General features: G+C 37.0%; 1 protein-coding gene across 1 annotated transcript in view; it reads right to left on the minus strand.

Moving 5' to 3' along the window:
* Positions 1 to 16,165, minus strand: part of TANC2 (tetratricopeptide repeat, ankyrin repeat and coiled-coil containing 2) — a 318,672-nt gene that overhangs the window by 284,022 nt on the left and 18,485 nt on the right. The window lies entirely within an intron of this gene.

Here is a 16,165-nt window from a genome sequence, read left to right on the forward strand (position 1 = left end):
TCAGGAAACAAACTGAGGGTTGCTGGAGTGGGGGGTGGGGTGGGAGGGATGGGGTGGCTGGGTGACAGACACTGGGGAGGGTATGTGCTATGGTGAGCACTGTGAATTGTGCAAGACTGTTGAATCACAGATCTGTACCTCTGAAACAAATAATGCAATATATGTTAAGAAAAAAAAAAGAAGAAGAAGATAGCAGGAGGGGAAGAATGAAGGGGGGGAAATTGGAGGGGGAGACGAACCATGAGACAATGGACTCTGAAAAACAAACTGAGGGCTCTGGGGGGGGGTGGGAGGATGGGTTAGCCTGGTGATGGGTATTAAAGAGGGCACATTCTGCATGGAGCACTGGGTGTTATGCACAAACAATGAATCATGGAACACTACATCAAAAACTAATGATGTAATGTATGGTGATTAACATAACAATAAAAAAATTAAAAAAAAGAAATGTGCTCATAAAGTTGGAATACTACACAAGACATACAAAAAAGTAAACCAAATCCATATATACCAACAAGAGCAAAATAAGCAAGATGCAGAATTCCACAGAGAGAACGATACCATTTAGAAAATTTTAGAAAACACACAATACTAAAAATTGTTCATGGATACATTTATATTAGGATTTTTCATCTCTGATGAAGGAGATCCAATCAACTCCTGTATTTTTCTTTAACCAAATTCTGTATCTGTATATATGAGTCTGCGTATGATCTACGTATGTGTGCATCTGTTAGGATATGGTTATAGCAATGAGAACTAGTGAAAAGACATGCCATATTTTATTTTGAAAGTTCTAGGAATTTACATTTATGAAAATGCATTATTGCAGCAAAATAGAGAATGGACTAAAGGGTACTGAAACTGGAGACGTAATAATTTAAGTGGAAAAAGAGGAAATCCTAAATTAGGAAGTGAGAATGGAAGAGGACAAGAGAAAACAAAGTTGAGAAGCATTCAGAAGTTCTGATCAACTGCCCGCATGACGGGTTAGATGTCGGCAGCCATTTTGGGAGAGCAGAGCTTCCTGTATTTTCCAACTGCTTCCTGAATACACCTGCTATGGGCTTTTAAGCAGCTTTTAGAAATGACATCTACATTAGCTGATGATGATAATGGGCCATCCACTATAGCTAAGTGATAGAAAAGGTTTTTAGAAAACAAAATACCAGTTAAAGCAATTTTGAAAGAGAGGTAGCAGAAAGGTTTTCTCCGCTCTGCAGTTTCTGCCAGATTATATGCACACCGTGTCCTCCTGAGGGCTGGGGATCCTGTTGAATACTAACACCTCAATCTTGTTACTGGAGGAAGAGACGATAAAAGGCTTCAGGACCACATTAAGTACAAATCCTGGCTCCAACACTTACTGTATGACTTTAGCCAAGTCACTGAACTTCTTTTTCTCTGCCTCTGTTTCTTCATCTGCTAAATGAGTAAAATAAAGTACAGCTGATCCTTGACAACATGTACCATGCAAACCACTTATACATGATTTTTTTTTCTTAATAGAGTACAGTACTATATATATTCTCTTCCTTATGATTTTCTTAGCATTTTCTTTTCACTTGCTTACTTAACTGTAAGAATACAGTATATAACACATATAACATACAAACTATGTGTACATCAACTGTGTTATCCGTAAGGCTTCCAGTCAACAGTTGGCTATTAATAAAGTTTTTGGGGAGTCAAAAGTTATTCGTGGATTTTCAACTATACCTTGAATTGTTCAAGGGTCAAATGTAATAGAATTCATTCCATAAGGTTCTGAAAATTAAATGGGTAAAATTATGTATGTATTTATGTATGTCTGTGTGCCTTTGAATGCATACACAAAGTGCTGTTTTTCTTCTTCATCAGTTACTAAGCACCCAGTAAGTGCTGGGGCATTACACTAGGTGTTGGAGAAGCAGATATGACAAATTTATATTGTCTGCCCTCTCACAGTATATAGTCATGACACTGTGAGACAGATGTGTGAACTAATGTACAGTCTTCAGCCTAAGCAACTACGAATTCCTGAAGCTATTTCTCAATCTTTCCGAGCCTATCAACCATTTCAGTGTCATTTAATCTTTCGACAATTGCTAAACATCAACAGAAAAGCCTTAGAGTTACACAGAGAAAAACGCTTACTAATTTACCAATCTATGGATGAAGTCATTTTCTAAAGTCATTGTCTCTAAAGTTTCCTGCTATCCCATTTCTTTTATCTTTCTAAAAGATTTATAAATAAATAAATCTAATGTTAATCTAAAAGATTCATTAATGTATAAAACTCCCAGAAACTTATCTCTAAATTTGCCCCCTCCTCTAAGAATGTATTCATTTTTTATTTCTTTTACCTGTAACCATACTGTAAATCTGAAAGATTCATAAAAAACACTCAGTAAATACCTGGATCTTAGAATCACAAAGACAATGATGGTTAAATGAATATTAACAAGAGTTTTTTATTGCTTAGTTGAAAACGAATTACTCTCTAGAGCATAAAATCTTTTGTTTTTATGCTGTAATAGAGTACTTTTACATTTTCTTTAATAAAAAGATGTTTCTTGGGCGCCTGGGTGGCTCAGTTGGTTAAGCGACTGCCTTCGGCTCAGGTCATGATCCTGGAGTCCCGGGATCGAGTCCCACATCGGGCTCCCTGCTCGGCAGGGAGCCTGCTTCTCCCTCTGACCCTCCCCCCTCTCATGTGCTCTCTGACTCTCTCATTCTCTCTGTCTCAAATAAATAAATAAAATCTTTAAAAAAATAAAATAAAATAAAAATAAAAAGATGTTTCTTTATTGTCTAAAACAACCACTACAACAGTCATCCCCTCATCAACTTACTTTGTAACAGTCTCCTTCAACAAAAGATAGCTTAATTGCATCCAGCTCTCTATCACAAATTTACAGTACTAATCCTTGCCAGCCATTTTGTTTTCAGCTTGTAACAGGAGCAGCCAGCCGCCTTCAGCCTGACTCTATTAGCATATCGGATAATTTAGAAAATGAGCACAGAAATGGAACCTAAAAGATAGAGTTCATTTTTATCAAAATGTATCTATGTATTAGATATTACTCTTTATGCTTTATGATACTTCTCCGCTTCCTTTCAATATAATTAATTTTCTTAATTTAAATGCTCATTTCCTGCTCACAGTAATTTTTCCCTCCCCCAGATCCTATAAATGAGATTGACCTACTACTGTTTATATATAAGAATTTCAAATTTTAATAAAATAAACTACACAGAATATTTTCTGTAAAAGGATAAAAGGGCTGGATATTTGGTGACACAATTTACAACTATATTCCAGCAGACCATCTAGCCAAGAATAATAAATACATAAAAGCTAACATATATTGTTCTCACATTTCAAGGATGTTTCTAATAGCCAGCAGACAGCAAACAATTCTCCACCTGTTTTGACTTGCAATAGGCTGTTTGAATGTCAATAACAATGTGCCCTCACCAAGCACCACTGAAATCTTAGATGACAAATCTAATACAAATTTAATAGGATGGGGAAGGGTAGGGCCAAGAGTTCCTCTTAGTGTCCTGTTCTTCAGAACTCTTTTCCATCACAACCTCCCTCCTCCCCCAACAAGTCCCACTCATCTATATTTAATAAATATTCTGAAATGTTATTATTCATTAACCCACCCTATCACTTAATGTAAAACTCTTTTTAGAGAGGCTCTTCTAGTTGACTAAATAATACTATTTAGAAAGTTTGCTAACTTAATAGAATATAACACCCCTGAAGTAACAATAAGCAAAGCAGGGGGGAAAAAAAAAAAGGCTGAGGTCAGGGGGGATCTGCAAGGAAATAAAATGCTCAAAAGACAGAAAATCCTGAAGTGCTTTAACAACTTCATTTTCTCCTCCAAACCCCTCCCTGTCTCCACAGCATTTTTTATGTTTTTACTGTGATGCTAACTAGCCATCCAGTCTGCTGTAGAAGCCTCTGGTTAGAACGGATTTCAAGGCTGCTGTGTCTTGTGAGGAACCAATCAGATTTCTTTGTTTCATCTGCAACATTCCATCAGGGTTATATAACATTTTAGATAAATGAAACATTCTAATAATATAGTATATTTCAACCCATAGTTAGCTATTTATTGTCCCTAAATTTGGCATATAAAAATCCCGTATTATTCTTCTGTGTTATTCAATAAAATCAAAGGAATATAGTACAGATGGGAAGGTTATTTTTCTTTTTGGGAAGAAGACAGTGAATTTGCTTTGTCTAAAAGAAAGAGTTTGTGAAAATACAGAATATGGGCACTCTGCAGACTACTAAGATGAATGCTGATCCTTCTTATTTCTGTTTATAGTAAAGTGGGTGAGGTAATCCAACACAATGGCAAACAGCCATACAGTTGTTAATTCTTATCACATCCAGCTTGTCATTAGTATAGAAAAAAATATTATAAATAGATTTCAAACTCAGGCTTAATCTTTTAAAGCACAGAAAAATTAAGTGAAATATTTAGAACACTTGGACAAATATTTTCTCAAAGAAGAAAATCTGAACTCTAAATGTCAAACCCCAATTTAACACCTACAACACTAACCAAAAAATAGTATACCGGCAGCCCTGTTACCTATAGGACCAGAATACTTGCAGTACACATGAACTGGCACCAAACAAATATTTCCTCTCTCCATCTCTCTCTCTCTCTCTGCTAGAGATAATGCTGCATAACTTCAACACTGCTCTTCTGTGCTATTAATATAACTCAGATATTCAAGAACACATTAAGCTGGAACCTGTGAATCTAGTATTTTCTTTCCTTTTTTTTTTTTTACAACTCAAAGGCATCCCACATATGATGGTTACAAATCAGCACAGGATTAAAATAGTGCCCGAATGCATAAAAAAGCTCAATCTGTTGGGTGTGGCTTAAGTAAATATATCTTGTCTCAACTGGACAGCTCCCCAGGAACATGCAGCCACTGAAACCCAAAATATATGAGTACATAAGTAAAGTGCTTCCGGGAGGGGGTGGGAAACGAAACCTCCATTTTTTTTTATGCTTGATGTTCAATTGTTTCTACACTGTACTTCTAAAATGACAGTGCCTTGAGTCAATGCTGAACATTGCTCAAGAAACCAAGGACAGAGAAATTTTACTTGTCCTACTTCCTCTCCTTATTTCATACTCACTGTCTACAACATGGCCGTTCTTACAAACATTTTGCTTTCATAAAAGAGGTAATCATTTAAATGATGACTATGTGCAATGCGAACTCACACTGCATTACAGTCATCAATAAAATATGAAGTGCCAACTCCAGTGTTCATTCTACTTATTTTCCATCTCACCAGAGAAATGCTCTACTAATGCTCTCTACTATTATAAAATGAACAATATAAGGAAAAAGACATTGGTAGGAGCTGCGACAAATAAGCAACAGAGAAAATATAAAACCTGTAAGTGCTTACTTTTTTAACAATCTAGTATTAATAGTAAAAAAAAAACCCTTCACGCATATGTGTGTGTGTGTGTATATATACACATAACACATATTTAGTACAAATATAAATCTGTTTACAATCTACCATGCATACATTTATTAATGTCACACATGCAGTAATATACCTGAAACCTCTATATATAGGGGGTATGCAGATTTCAGAACTATACATTTTCATTCTTAAATGGCCACAATCAAACATTAAAACAGCTAAGGATTTCTGACATACTGAACTATATCCAAGCTTTTAATCTTGTTAAACAATTTTCTCTGCTATTCAGTGCAGAAAACCCACCTTTGAATCATGTTGACGGTTATTTTTTTCCCATGCCCTCTACGTGCTGCACCATTTTGTTTGTCTTCTGGACAGTGGAGAAATCGGCAGACAGCAGTGAAGGAGTGTACTGGAGTCAGCAGAGGCAGGGCCAGCCTCCTACTGCAGTCTGTATATTGAACGCACTCAAACCCACAGGTGCCTACGTAAAATCCTCCAGCTGCAGCCTGCAACTTAATGCTTCCTTCAGCAGCAGATCTGTATGCTGTTTTCACTTTGCTTTAACCCAATAAATGGACAGGATGCACAATAGTGTGCATCTTTTAAAAATGAATTTTACATAAAATACTTATACAGATACTGTCTTCATTAAGTAGCTAAAAATGAGTGACTTTTCAAATCAGAAGGATAATCACCAAATTAAGAAGATTCAGAAGTATAATCACCAAAAGAGAAATGCATTTCTAACATTGTATAAATTCTAAACTGGTAATTTAATTATTCAAAAAATATAACATTAAAAACTAGCATATGATGTACCTTACATCTTCCTACATAATTAGCTTATGAAAGTAACTTTTCATTTTCTGTAATTATATCATGTATAAATGCAGAAACAGGCCTGCCTCTAACCATACCTTTTCATCACCAAATAATCCACTGATAAGAAAATGCAGAACTTATCTGCTAAAAGGCCAAGTGAATCAAGGTAAACCAATGTTCAAACACTAACAGATGAAACAAGAAACAGAGGCTCACAATCCTCTCACATGAACTTCAAACACATACACTCTTATCCTACCCAAATTACAGAATTTAAAAACTGGGTGAAACCTTAAAGAAATCAAATCTTTTTAACTTTTCAGATGAACAAATTAAGGACTAGAGAGGTTAACACTAAGGTACCTCTCCCAAGGTCACATGGCCAGTCAGCAGCAAAACTTGGTCTTCAAAAATATCTTTTAATAAATAATTAACTACTGAAACTCACCCCAAATTAAATAGTAACCTAAATATTCCTGTAACTATTAAATAAATTTTGTAGTTAAAAAAAAAAAAAACAGGGACGCCTGGGTGGCTCAGTCAGTTAAGCGTCTGCCTTTGGCTCAGGTCATGATCCCAGGGTCCTGGGATCGAGCCCCACATTGGGCTCCTTGATCAGCAGAGACCTGCTTCTTCTCCCTCTGCCTGCCGCTCCCCCTGCTTGTACTCTCTCTCTCTGACAAATAAATAAATAAAAATCTTAAAAATAGGGGGCGCCTGGGTGGCTCAGTCGGTTAAGCGACTGCCTTCGGCTCAGGTCATGATCCTGGAGTCCCGGGATCGAGTCCCGCATCGGGTTCCCTGCTCGGCAGGGAGTCTGCTTCTCCTCCCTCTGACCCTCCTCCCTCTCCTGCTCTCTGTCTCTCGTTCTCTCTCTCTCAAATAAATAAATAAAATCTTTAAAAAAAAAAAATCTTAAAAATAAAAACAAAAAAACACTTTACAAAAAAGAAATCTCCAGGCCCAGATTCACAGGTGAATTCTACCAAACATTTAAATAAAGAACACTAGTTCTACACTCTCTCTTCCAGAAAACAGAAGAGAAGGAAACATTCCAAACTCATTTTAGGAGGACAAAATTAATCTGATATCAAAGCACATAAAAACATTACAAAATAAGGAAACTATAGACCAGTATCCCTCTTGAACAAAGAAACAAAAATCCTCAACAAATATTAGCAAATCAAATCTAGTAGTGTATAAACACACACACACACAATGACCAAAAGAGGCTTATACTGGGTATGCTCAGCTTGTGTAATATTTGGAAATCACTCAATGTAATCTATTACATTAATGATTCAAAGAAGAAAAATCACATGATCATATCCCTGGATGCAGAAAAGTATTTAACAAAATCCAACATCCATTCATGAAAAAATTAGAAAATTAGGAATAGAGGGGAATTTCCTCAACTTGATAAAGAACATCTACAAAAAACCTAGAGCCAACATCATACTTAGTGGTAAAGACTAAATGCTTCCCACTTAAGATCAGGAACAAGGCAAGAACACACATTCTCACCACTCTTGGCTACCATCTTACTAGAAGTACTAGTCATTGCATACAGACTGGAAAGGAAGAAATAAAACTACCTTTATTCTCAGAAGGTATTATTGTCCACTTAAAAATTCAAAGTAGTCTACCAAAAACAAACAAAACCCCCCAAACACCTCTTAGAACTAAGAGCTGAGTTTAGCAAGGTCACAGTACAAGCTCAAAAAACAAAAATCAATCGATATTTTATATATCTCAAGATTTTAAAGGAATACCACTAACAACAGCTAAAAAAAGAAAATACTTAGGTATAAATCTGACAAAATAAACGTACAATCTGTATGCTAGAAACTACAAAATTCTAAAGAAAGTCATCAATAAGACCCAAATAAAGGGAAAAAGTATCATGTTCATGGACTGGAAGACCGCACATGGTAAAGATTTCAATTCTACTCCAAATGATCTGTAGATGTAATGAAATTCCAACCAATATCCCAGAAGGATGTTTTTTTATACATACAGATTCTAAAATGTATATGGAAAGGCAAAGCATCTAAACTATATAAAACAAGTTTGTACAAGAAAAACAAAGTTACAGGAACCACACACTACCCCATTTTAAGACTTCCTATAAAACTACAGTAATCAAGACAGTGTGGTATTACACATAAACAGATCAGTGGAAAAGAACAGATGGTGCAGAAATAGACCCAAACAGGGGCGCCTGGGTGGCTCAGTCAGATCTAAGTGTCTGCCTTCAGCTCAGGTCATGATCTCAGAGTCTTGGGATCGAGCCCTACATTGGCCTCCCTGATCAGCAGGGAGTCTTCTTGTCTCTCTCCCTCAGCCCCTCAGCCCTACTCGTGCTCTCTCCCAAATAAAAAAGAAGAAGAGAAAGAAAGAAATAGACCCAAACAAATATGGCCAACTGATTTTTGACAATGATGCAAAAGCAATTCAAAGGAGAAAGGACGGTTGTTTCAACAATAGTGTTGAACAATTGCATATCCATATACAAAAAAACACACACATCAACCTAAACCTCATATATTATATGAAAAATAGCACAAAACAGACCATAAATCTAAATATAAACTATAAAACTTTTAGGGAAAAAAACAGCAGAAACCTTTATGACCTGTGTTAGACACAGTTTTAAGATACGATACCAAAAGCATGACCCATTTTTTTTAAAAAAAGATAAACTGGACTTCATCAGAATATAAAACTTTCGCTCTGAAAAAAATCACTGTTATGAGAACAACAACAAAAAAAGCAAATCACATATCCAACAAAGGACTTGTATCTAGAATATATAATGAACTCTCAAAACTCAACAGTAAGAAAACAACCAACCAAATTAAAAAAAAAAATGGGCAAAAAATCTAGAGACACTTAACCATACAGGATATATGAAGGGCAAATAAGCACATGAAAATATGTTCAGCATCATTAGCCATTAGAGAAATGCAAATTAAAACCACAATGAGGGGCACCTGGGTGGCTCAGTCATTAAGCGTCTGCCTTCGGCTCAGGTCATGATCCCAGGGTCCTGGGATCGAGTCCCGCATCGGGCTCCCTGCTCTGCGGGAAGCCTACTTCTCCCTCTCCCACTCCCCCTGCTTGTGTTCCCTCTCTCGCTGTGTCTCTCTCTGTCAAATAAACAAATAAAATCTTAAAACAAACAAACAAACCACAATGAGATACAACTACGCACGTAACAGAATGGCTAAAATTAAAAGATATGGTATATTGACAATATCAAGTGCTAGCAAGGATGTGGAACAACTGGAAATCTCATACTTTGCTGGTGGGAATGAAAATGGTACAGCCACTCTGGAAAGTAGTTTGGCAGTTTCTTATAGCTAAACATACACCTCCCATATAATTCAACAATCTCTCTCCTAGGCACTGACCCTGGAGAAATGAAAGCTCACAGTCACACAAAAACCTATATATAAATGTTTATAAGTGGCTTTATTCATAACTGCTCCAAACTGGAAACAACTTAAATGTTCTTCAGTGGGTGAATGAATAAAGAAACTACGGTACCTCCACACAACGGCACACCACTCAGCAATAAAAAGCAACTAACTACTGCTGGACACAACAACGTGAATGAATCTCAAAGGCATTATGCTGAATAAAAGAAGCCAGTCTTAAAAGCTATATTATTCCATTTTCCATTTATATCACATTCTTAAAACAAAAAATACGGAGATAGAGAAAAAAGTGCTTTTCAAGATAGGGGTGGGGTAAGGGTGTAACTAGAATGGAGTATCATAATGTAACTTGTATCATCATTTATACTAATTGTGGCAGCTACATACATCCATATGCATGTTAAAATTCACTGAACTGTACAGGGACACCTGGGTGGCTCAGTCGGTTGGGTGTCCGACTCTTGGTTTCAGCTCAGGTCATGATCTCAGGGTCGTGGGATCGAGTCTGGTGTCAGGCTTGTGCTCAGTGCATTCAACTTGAGATTTTCTCTCTTTCTCCCTCTCCCTGCTCGTGCTCTCTCTCAAATAAATTTTTAAAAAATTCACTGAACTGTAGACACACACAAAGTAAAAATTACCTTTTGATAAGTTTTTAAAACTTCAGCTACTACCATGTGGTCATGACTTCCAATTCTAGACCTCTTACTCTGCCCTATCTTAAGCCCCCAACTCATATATCTAACTTCTCTTAAATATAGCATTATCACCTCAAATTTAATATCTCCAAAAATGAATTCATTACATTCCCCCTCAAACTTCAAGTGAATGAAACCCACCATTCACCCAATCATCTAAGCCAGAAACATGAGTATCATCTTTGAACGAGTTTTTTTTTTTTTTTAAGATTTTTTTATTTATTTATCTGAGAGAGAGAATGGGAGACAGAGAGCATGAGAGGGGGAAGATCAGAGGGAGAAGTAGACTCCCCGCTGAGCAGGGAGTCCGATGCGGGACTCGATCCCGGGACTCCAGGATCATGACCTGAGCCGAAGGCAGTTGCTTAACCAACTGAGCCACCCAGGCGCCCTGAACGAGTTTTTTTATTTAAATTCAATTAGCCAACATATAGTACATCATTAGCTTTTGATGTCGTGTTCAGTGATTCATGAGTTGTGTATTACACCCAGTGTTCATCACATCACGTGCCCTCCTTAATGCCCATAAGTTTTGTAGGTACTCCATAACTAGGGAAATAACCTGATCTATAGCACTGCTGTATCTCCAGGACCTCCAACTGTGTCTAGCATGAAGCAAGCACTCTGCAAGTATTCTTGTTGAGCAAATAAACTATGGCACCTCCTTCATTTAAGCTGATAATCAATCAAGTCCAGTTGATTCTTTCATCGTATCTATCCATCTCCACTGCCACCCTCTTATTTCAGCCCTCATAATCTCTCACCTCGTTGATGCTGCTCCTAACAATGACATGTGTCATTTTGCCCTGCCCACCTTCACACACACATCTCTTTCTGGGAACTGCCCTTTACTGATCTGCAATTCATCTACTAACTTATTCCCTCCCTCTGCTATGGTTGATCTCCACTAGGGTAAGTTACCTAACCCAAGCTGACATGATGACAAACCTTATCCAAACCCTACTCCAGAGTATAACTGATTTGTCCAGGGGTGGATACCAGACCTAAATTAGGCCAGAGTTAATCTTACCCGTGGGCATACAGATTTGAAAACAAAACGACTGAGTTGGTATCCACCTCTGGGCCCCTGAACTACAAGATGTACAATTCAACTGTTGTGAGTAGCTATGCTCCACTATTTGAACTGAATAGTAGAGGAAGTAATGTTTTAGGTCAGAAAAGAATGAAATAGACATGCAGAAAGAAGCAGATATAAAAAATGAAAGCCAACCAAGGTACCAAACATACATACTACCTGCATGTAGTTCCCTAAATGTATCAAGCTCCCTCATAACTTCAGCCTTTACAATTTCTGTATCCTCTGCCTGAAACAATGATAGTACCTCCTCCAAGAATTGTTCCATCCTCCTCAAGTCTGAGATGGAGTTCTTCCTCTGTACTCCAATAGTATCCTGGCAGAACTTTTTCATAATAATTAATGGTTTACTTATACCATAGAGTATAATCTGGTAAAGACTATGTCTTATATCTCTAAGTAAACTATATCCCTCAGTATTTTACCTGACCCATAGTAGGTGCTCACAATATAATCAGGGATGAAAAGACAGAACACAGACAGGAGGGGAAGAAAGAAGTATCTAAATAATATCTAACAGTACTTCAGCCTCAGAATATAAAGTGACTGGAAAGTTAACAGAAAGGAGATTTATTACTAGTCTGGCCTTCAGTCTTTAAGATGGGAACAAAGAATAATCACAAGGTAACACAATATTCTGAGTAAAGAAATGAATGCACAAATTAACTAGTACATGATTAATATCAGAAGTAACAACGAGGCATGAAGTAAATATTTAGAGCAAAAAAGTACAGATAGGCATTATTTTGAAAAAAAAATAATTTTTGTTCAATATTGTCTTTCTCCCACCGAACATTCAAAAATTTAAGCAGCCAAGTCTTTTGTGGTTAGGATGGAAAGTGACAGCAAAAAAGCAGACAAATCTGTTCCAAATATTTGAGTTTGAAAAATCTGGCCCCTTAACAAAAGACACAGAAAGGATTCATATCATTAAAAATATTCATTCATGGGTGCCTGGGTGGCTCAGTTGGTTAAGCGACTGCCTTCGGCTCAGGTCATGATCCTGGGGTCCCAGGATCGAGTCCCGCATCGGGCTCCCTGCTCAGCGGGGAGTCTGCTTCTCCCTCTGACCCTCCCCCCTCTTGTGCTCTCTCTCCCATTCTCTCTCTCAAATGAATAAATAAAATCTTTAAAAAATATATATATATTCATTCAGGATAAAAAAATTAGTAAGAACAAATCTCCTCCATGTACTCCTACTCTAGACTAGAAAAGAATTACCCTGGTCAGGAACAATATAGAAATCTTCTAGGATGATCAGCTGGTTTGTTTCCCAGGCAAGGCCTCTCATACAGGAAAATCCAATGGTTCAGGGCCCAGTCTTCAGCTGGGCAGGTCAGAAACCAAGTCTTTAAAGAAGATATGTCTTCAAAGTGGGTAAGACTCAAAGAGACTGACTTACGTCACTATAGCTCTATTTCACCTGCAAACTTCATAGCAAAGTATACACATTATTGACAAACATAAGGAGGTCCTGTCTTTCCTATTTAGGGGCAAACACGGGCTGTCCTTCTAATTCCTGGTATGGAGAAGACTGCTAATTTTAAAAGCAAACAAAAACCCCATTAGATTAGTAAACCAAAGTTTATAACCAGGCTCCACTGGTTGCCCATCCAATCCCTTCTTTCACACTAACAGAACCCTGATTTTATTTTAGGTGTTTTAGGTTGGTTCTCTCCCTAGCCTTAGGAGGTGAACCTTAATAAACAAATCATAATAACCACAATTGCAATTCCATTAATTGGTTTAAGAAAGGTTACATGCTTTGCTTTGGCCAACGGGATGTGAAGCAAATGGGGGGTGGGAGAGAGATGGATTTCAGGTAAGTTTTCTTAGTCTTAAAAATGGACCCACGAAGTCCTGTTGTTCCACTAGTCTCTGAACAATGATGTGTGCAGATATACATGTTGAAAGTATGGTAGTTCTCTTGCAGCTCTGTAAGGACAAATCAGAAAACAACCACCAATATGCTGAAAATGGCAGAGCAGAAAGATGGAAAGAAATTGAGTCCTTGGTGATGCTGCTGAGCCTATAATTATATTCTCTATAATCACCATACCACCAGAATTCTCTATTATGTGAACTTATAAATTCCCTTCATATCTCAGTCATTCTAAATTGGATCTTTGGTAATTCTATTTTTTTTTAATTTTTTTTTTTTAAAGATTTTATTTATTTATTTGAGACAGAGAGGGTGAGAGAGAGAGAGCACATGAGAGGGGGGAGGGCCAGAGGGAGAAGCAGGCTCCCTGCTGAGCAGGGAGCCCGATGCGGGACTCGATCCAGGGACCCCAGGATCATGACCTGAGCCGAAAGCAGTCGCTTAACCAACCGAGCCACCCAGGCGCCCGGTAATTCTAACTATTCTAACTGCTACAACAGCAAATAACTCTGACCAGGGAAAAGATTACATAGGATCTAATCAAATGTAAATTTTAACAGAAAATTCTCATTTCCTCTAGAAATTTCAAATTTAATAAATCTGGGGCAGGAGTACTGAGTTTAGATGCTAAAATCTTTTTTTACTTACCAGTTTTTCAAAACCTTGCAATGGCTCCCTTGTGGCTTTTAAGATATAATCCAAACTCTTTAGCATGGCACACAAAATGCTTCATTAACTGATGAGTGATTAACTGTCCATTCTTTTTAGCAACTTTCTAACTCACCCTAGGTTCCAGAAATAGAGAATTCTTACAGACGCTAGAATGCACCATATAGTCTCCTATCTTCATCTATTGGCAAATGCTACTTTCTCTATGTGGACCCCTAACTCATACTTACCCTTCAGTGTTCAACTTGCATTCTCCTCTCCTTCCTGCCTATTCCCCAACTGTATTATCACTGTTAGGTTAGGAATCTCTCTCCTATATTAAACTTTGACCTCCCAGAGAACAGGAACTATCCCCAGCATGTATCACAATGTTTGATACAGAATAAGCACTAAAAAAAAATAATAATAATAAATCTTTGTGATTAACTATACTTGGAGGCAGTCCTAAGTTCTTTCTTTTACAATATTGGATGCAGACTTATAAAAATATATCCGTCATCACAGAAAGTTCTATTGAACAGCACTACTCTAAAGGGTCATAAAATTACAAAATAAAGATGAAATAATACGGCTTTTTCAGAAAATTCATGCCACGTGACAAATGTTTATTAAGAAAACTGGACCAAGGATACAAAAAGTGTAAGAGATAGCTCTGTTCCCAATAACATTCTTGGTCTGAGCACAGACTACTACCTAAATGCTTTACAATAACCATAAATGATATTTACACCAAGTTCTTTCCTAATCAAAATGGCAAGTTCCCTAAAATAAAATCTTTAGTGAGCAAATCATCCCACAATTTTCAAATTTTTACATGTAATTCAAGTTAATATAGACTAATACATGAGTATAATTTTGGTTAAAGTATTTAATATAGTGCAAGGCACATAATAAATATTCAATAAATGTATGCTGAATCTGAATGTATTGTAATGCAGATGAATAAAATATTTTTCCAAGTTTTATATCTTTATATACTGTAAGAGCCAAGGGCAGGCTGATTCAAGGTGGGCCACTTTAGCATAAAGATCATCTTGAGTTAAAAAGCAATCAAAACCCAGCAAATTCAGGAAAAGTGCTTTACCTCACCTCAACTGCCTAAAAAGAATTTAGATAGAGAATCTACTATAAGAACAGAGCTATCCCCACAGATAACTACATTATTATATAAACTAAGTATGGTATACGGGGAGGAACCTAACAAGACCTGTTTGATCAAAGTCCTCTGTGTCCCACTGTGTCTGACTGGCCCAGCAAACATTTGTTTACTAAATATTTACTCTTTTTCATCTTCCTGTGAAGGACATTTCTTCCCTTTGAAGCCCCAGACCCCTTCCCCTCCCCCTTAGTTCAGAATGACATATATACCTTATTATGATGCCTCTCTCTGAAATTTCCATGTCTATATGGATTTTCCATACTTAGTTTACTAAATTTGATTTTCTCCTGTTAATCTGTCTCATGTCAATTTGATTCTTAGTCTGGGAAGAAGGATCTTGATGGGGTCAGGAATTTTTGTTCCCTGACAATACATACAGAAAGGACATTTCAATACCATAGACTCATCTGAGGATAGTAAAACCATTTTGTTATAGGAATAGAATTAGGGTCAAAGCTATATCTTTATCATATCTGATATATCCTATTAATTACTAATATATCCTATTAATTACATGAAATAATTTTACAAAAGACACTTCATTTGAAAATTGCTGAACCATGGAACTACCATGCAAGAATTTCAGGCATTCTAATAGTAAAGATGACATTTTCAATGTTACTTATTCCTTCAACTTATTAAAAGATTAAGGGTGGTTTAGGAAGAAACAAAACAAAACCAAACCCAGCTTGTTCATCTTTAGTTTAAAAACATGACCAGCTTACTTTATATCTTGGTAAGACATAAAAGATCCTTATGAAACTTCTTTAAAGAACCAGTTCTTTTGATGGATGATACTTAGGGATGAATGAAAGAAAATCATGACTCTTGGGGAGCCTGGGTGGCTCAGTGGGTTAAGCGCATCTGCCTTAGGCTCAGGTCGTGATCTTGGGGTCTTGCGATGGAGGTCTGCTACGGGCTCCCTGCTCAGCGGGGAG

The sequence above is a fragment of the Leptonychotes weddellii genome, chromosome 15 (assembly GCF_054177405.1).
Source record: "Leptonychotes weddellii isolate Sample4059 chromosome 15, ASM5417740v2, whole genome shotgun sequence".
NCBI lineage: Eukaryota > Metazoa > Chordata > Mammalia > Carnivora > Phocidae > Leptonychotes > Leptonychotes weddellii.